Below are 6,037 nucleotides of genomic sequence, written 5' to 3' on the forward strand. Positions count from 1 at the left end.
GTATTCAAACTGATACTGCTCTTCAGTACTTTGGAAAGGTCACTCACAGCAGACTTTCTCAATGTAATATTGTTATATGACTTCGAGTCACCTGTGACCCATTGAGACTATGTACAGCAGTCTGAAACCTGCCCTATCCTGAGCCAGTTCTCACTGATTTCAAGACACCAAACCCCATTACCCCCGTTACTGTACCATCTCATCTCCTGCGCTGTCCCTCCACCCTTCGGAGCATGATATCCTTCTCCAGGGAGCAGTCCCTCCTGGCTACATGCCCAAAGTATGAGAGACAGATTCAAAATCCTAGCCTCCTTGGTTTCATCCTCTCCAGAACAGACCTATTTGTTTTCTTGGCAGTCCATGGTATGTTCAAGACTCTTCTCCAGCACCACAACTTGAAGGTATTGCTTCTTCTTCTGTCATCTTTAGTCATTGTCCAGCTCTCTAATGTAGAGCATGTAATTGTGAAGACCATGGCCTGGATTAGGTCCACCTTAGTCTCTAGACTGACATCTTTGCATTTCAGTACTCTGGAGAAGTCCCTGACAGCAGATTTTCTGACTACAATTCATCTTTTGATTTCCTTACTGCTGGTGCCAAGAGTGTTGATTGTAGAGCTGAGAAAGCTGTAATTGTTATCAAACTCAATCTTTTCTGCTTCTATCATGGTGCTGCCAACTGGTCCAGTGATGAGAATCTTTGTCTTCTTGATGTTGAGCTTCAATCCATATTGAAGACTACAGTCCTTGACCTTCTGCAACAAGTGCTTTAGGTCCATATGCGTCTTTTAATTTCTTGACTGCTGATGCCAGAGGTAAGCTCTGTAAGTAAGATCAAATAAGATCAAGTTGACAATTTCAAATTTTTCTCCACCTATGATGACATTGCCTATCGGTCCAGTGGTGAAGATTTTTGTCGTGATGTTGAGATGGAGTCTATAGTGAAGACTGTGTCTTTGATCTTCTTCAACAAGCACTTCAAATCCTCTTCATTTTCAGCAAGATTGTATCATCTGTGTAATGGAGGTTGTTGATCTGATCCTGATGCTTTGACTTGACAGCACCCAACCACAGTCCTAGCTTCTAGTAGAAGTAATAGCTACTAATGAATGTAAAAGAATGCATATGTCTTAGGGGAAATGATTACCTGCTGAAGAAACCCAGTATTTGGTTGAACTGTCTTAATGTGTAAAAGAGAAAAAGTTGTTTTCTGGTACTAGTACATCTATCCTCCTCTTAGTAGGGCTCATAAATGGAGTGCATTGTCTGTGGGGATTTCCATTTCTACTGCTCTCATATCCTTTTAGTACCTCCCTTTGCTGTCTGTTACTTGCTGTGGACAAGGCTGTTCTGGTGACCCCACATAGAACAGAGTGAAGTCCTGCCCAGTCCTGCACTGTCCTCACCATCTCCACGGTCCTTACACCTGCTGCTGCAGTCACTGTGCCAGTCCACGTCATGAGGATCTTCTTATGCTGACCCTCTACTTTTCCTGGAGTCGTGTCCTTCTCCAGGGACTAACTCCTGCTCATAACATGCCACAGGCTGTGAGATGAAGTATTCCCATCCTTGCTGCTAAAGAGCACTCTAACTACAAGTCTGTCAAGACAAATTTGTTTATTCTTTTGAAAGTCCATGGTATAGTCATTATTCCTCACCAGCATCACAGTTCAAAAGCTCATTATTCATAGAATAAAGAAGAATAAAAGTCTTTATTCAAAGAAAAAAAGGTTCTTTAGTCTTCCATATCCATTTTCTAAGTTACACACCCATGTATGGTAATTAAATATACCATGGCTTGGGCCAGACATAGTCTTTAAAGATGAATACTTGCTTTCCTTTGAAGGAATTCTCAAAAAAGAAGGCCCCAGGAATTTATGGAATGCCAATTGAGATATTTCAACAAGCAGATGCAGCCCTGCACATGTTCACCAGGTTATGTTAAGAAATCTGAAAGACAACTCCCTGGCTAACTGACTGGAAAAGATACATAAAACAAAACAAAACAAAACAAAAAATTGTCAAATCGAATCCAACTGGCACAGGAGGAGATTGCCCCTCCTTCTCCACTGGAGCGTCTGGTGAATTAAAACCATACACCTTCGTGATTGAAGTGCAGCTTCTTGCCACTAGGCCACCAGAGCTTTGGGGGGGGGAATGGATAAATTACATATACTGCATTGAAACAGATGAGGGAGAGAATAGTTTAGAAGCGATATATGGTTGGGTATTATGGTTATGACAAGAGTCCAGAATGAAGGTTGCATAGTGGAGTGTACTCGGGGTGGGCAGATTGTATACCAAGGAAGGAATTTTTGTCTTACTTTGCAAAGAGAAGAGCGAACTTGGGGGGAGGGGTGGTCAGGAGAAAAATGCAACAATGAATGAATGGAAATCCAAAATCTCTGTAAATGTTCATTAAAATAAATTTTTAAAAAATTAAAAAAACAAACAAAAAATGGTGATTCAACAGAGTGTGGAAATTATTGAAAAATATCCCTAACATCACATGCAGGCAAAAATCTTGCTGAAGATTACTAAAAAACAACTAGAACAGTACATTGATAGAATAGAAAACTGCCAGAAATACAAGCTGGATTTAGAAGAGGCTGTGGCATGAGATGATATCATTTCTGATGTCAGATGGATAATAGCTGAAAGTTGAAAGTATGAGAAAGAAGTCTATTTGTGTTTTATCAGCAATGCAAAGGCGTTTGTGTGGATTACAACAGTGTGGCTACTGTTGAGAAGAATGGGAATCCCAGAACATCAGACTGTCCTCATGTGAAACCTATACCTAGACCAGGAAGCTGCTGTCCAAACAGAGCAGCATGCTCCTTGGAGGCAAAGATGATAAAACTTTGAGCTTATTTCACACCAGCACCTTCTGTGTAGCTTGAATATCTTCCTTCATCACCATTGCTTCTTGATCCTATGCTGCTTCCTGAAATGATTGTACAACAGCCAATTCTCATGGTACAACAACTATGTACATTCTAATGTGTTTTTTTTTATGCTTCCTGCATTACTCAGTTATTTTGCTCATAGACTCCTTCAGCCTTGCCACTTACGGCTTGATTTTCTCTTCAGTTCTTTTAACTTGAAATGCCAAGTGTGCTCTTCTTGATTTTGTTTTCTGAATGATATCTTGCTTTGTCTGTTCAGCTTTTCTAATTGATTTCTTCCTTTTGCTTTTACCTTCTTAAAGCCCCAGAGAAAGTGTCAGGTCTTCTCACATCCACTTTTATTCTTTTCTTTCTTTCCTGAATTTTAATGATCTTTTTGCTTTCTTCACATATAATGTTCTTTTTAAAATATTTTTATTATTATACTAGCTTATTTACAAATTACATTGTTTTCCACACCAGGTGTTCTTGATGCCATCCCAGAATTCACCGGGTCTTTGGTTCAGTGCATCACATCTTTTCCTGAGATGGTCTCTATTAAAGTGCTCTGGTTGCCTAGTGGCAAAAAGCTGCATTGCAATCCTGAAGGTACACAGTTTGAGGCCACCAGCAGCTCCCTAGGAATAAGATGAGCAATCTCCTCCTGTGCAATTAACTGCCTCTGAAAACCCACCAGATGATCAGTTATGGGTCAGTTCCGACTCTATAGTACACAGCAACATGCGCAAAGTTGTATTTTTGATCATGTGGACTTGTTTTTATTTCTTCCATTTAAATTTTAACTTCTTATTGTTGTTATTTGCCATTGAGTCATAGCAACCTATGTACAACAGCTCTAAACCCTGTTCCATCCTGAGCCAATCTTATTGTCTCTGACACATCTTCTTGCATTAACCCAGTCACTGAGTCAACCCGTTTCATCAAGGGTCTTCCTCTCTTGTACTGTCCCTCCAAACTCCCAAGCATAATGTCCATTTCCAAGTCTCTCAGGATATGTCCAAAATATGTCAGACGAAGCTTCAGAATTTTTGCCTCTAAGGAGCAGCCCGATTTCACCCTCTCTAGGATGAACCTGTTTGTTTTCCTAGCAGTCCATGGTATATTCAATACTCTTCTCCAGCACCATAGCTCAGAGACATCAATTCTTCTTCTGTCATCCCTAGTCACTGTACAGCACAAAGACCATGGCCTGAATCGAGTGCACCTTAAGTCTCAAGACTGACATCATTGCTCTTCAGTACTCTGGAGAGACTCCTGACAGCAGAATTTTCCAATGCAACTGATCTTTTTATTTCCTGGCTGCTGGTACCAACTTGAACTTACATTTGAGCAATTGAGGATCAGTTTCATATTCAGTCCTTAGCTTTATTCTGACTGATGATGTTAAGCTTCTCCAGCATCTCTTTCTACAAATACAGTCTGTTTGATTCCTTTTTTTTTTTTCTCATGGTATAGTTTTGTTTTGTTTATATTATTATTACTTTTAATGAAAATTTACAGAGACTGGATTTCCATTCATTCATTGTACTTTTCTCCCTGCCTTGATTCCTTCTGACAAGACCCATATTTATAGTTGTAGTTTATGGGTTTTAGAAAGGTGTTTGTTTGCAGTGAGTAAGTAAGCCCATGGGCAGAATAATATCAGAAATACAAACTGGAACTAGAGAGAGAATCAGCGAGTGAAATTCTTGAAGAACAGACACTCTTAGCTACGGAGCATCCAAAGGCCCAATTCATTCTCACCGGCAGGACCAAGAGCTACCCGGTTGGCATGGGCTGTGGTGATTCTGAGCCGCTTCAAGAAACAGTCGCATTTTCAGTCACGTAGCTGCTGTCAGGATGAAAGATGGTGAAAATGTATAGCAAAAATTTTGATTAAGGGAGGAGAGATTGTTAACTTCATTCCTGTTGCTTTGCGGTTTCTGGACTCTACTTATCACAGTGTCAAAGTTAGGCTACAGCAAAGGCCGAGGGTGCGAACCGACACCGGGTGCCAACCGAGCTTTGTAGCCTTTGGGACTCACTTCCCGTTTGCTCCAGACCGGAAGGTCTGTCCTTCTGCGGAGAGGACCGACGGCGGCGGGACGCAGAGGTGCTCGGCCCTGACCCACGTGCGAGCAGACTGCGACGCGAGGCCCGCCTATGCCGAGATCACCTGTCCCGCAAGGCCAGCGAGGAAGCCTGGCAAACGGCTGACGAGAGAAAGGAGAAGCTCCGCCGGGCGCTGCAAGAAAACCGCCTAATTCCCACCGAGTTACATCAGGAGGCACTAGCTTTACAGGGATCCCTGGAATTTGATGACGCTGGTGGTGAAGGTGTGACCAGCCACGTCGATGATGAGTATCGCTGGGCAGGCGTCGAAGATCCCAAGATCATGATCACCACCTCCAGAGACCCTAGTTTTCGCCTCAAGATGTTTGCAAAGGAACTGAAGCTCATGTTCCCAGGTGCACAGCGTATGTGAACCGAGGCCGGCATGAGGTGGGTGCCCTGGTGCAAGCCTGCAAAGCCAATGGAGTAACCGACTTGCTGGTTGTTCACGAGCACCGGGGCACACCTGTGGGTTTTATTGTCAGCCATCTGCCCTTTGGCCCCACTGCATACTTCACACTTTGCAACGTCGTCATGCGACATGATATCCCTGACCTGGGCACCATGTCAGAAGCCAAGCCTCACCTCATCATGCATGGCTTTTTCTCCCGTCTGGGCAAGTGGGTCTCCTATTCCCTGTGCCCAAAGATGACAGCCACAGAGTCATTACCTTTGCAAATCAGGATGACTACATCTCTTTCCGGCACCATGTCTACAAGAAGGTGGACCACCACAACATGGAGCTCACTGAAGTTGGACCTCGCTTTGAGCTCAAGCTGTACATGATCCGCCTGGGTACACTGGAACAGCAGGCCACAGCCGATGTTGAGTGGCGTTGACACCTGTATACGAACACTGCACGTAAGAGGGTCTTCTTAAGTACCGAGTGAGCCCTGAACCCTGCTCTTTGGTCAGGAAAATATACTCGGAACCCAAAAGGTGGCATTGTCAAAGACCCTTGAAGATGAAGATACAGATTCTGTAGTAGGAGTCAAAATAAATTCTCTTTTGTCATGGGAAGGAAGATGGAAGGAAGGAAGG

The 6,037-nt window shown here is 43.1% G+C and overlaps 1 pseudogene; it reads left to right on the forward strand.

Moving 5' to 3' along the window:
- The first annotated feature begins 4,751 nt into the window (after positions 1–4,751).
- LOC102849826 lies at positions 4,752–5,886 on the forward strand (annotated as a pseudogene).
- The last annotated feature ends 151 nt before the right edge of the window (positions 5,887–6,037 follow it).

The sequence above is a fragment of the Elephantulus edwardii genome, unplaced genomic scaffold (assembly GCF_000299155.1).
Source record: "Elephantulus edwardii isolate Elephantulus edwardi_28Jun2011 unplaced genomic scaffold, EleEdw1.0 scaffold00211, whole genome shotgun sequence".
Classification (NCBI taxonomy): Eukaryota; Metazoa; Chordata; class Mammalia; order Macroscelidea; family Macroscelididae; genus Elephantulus; species Elephantulus edwardii.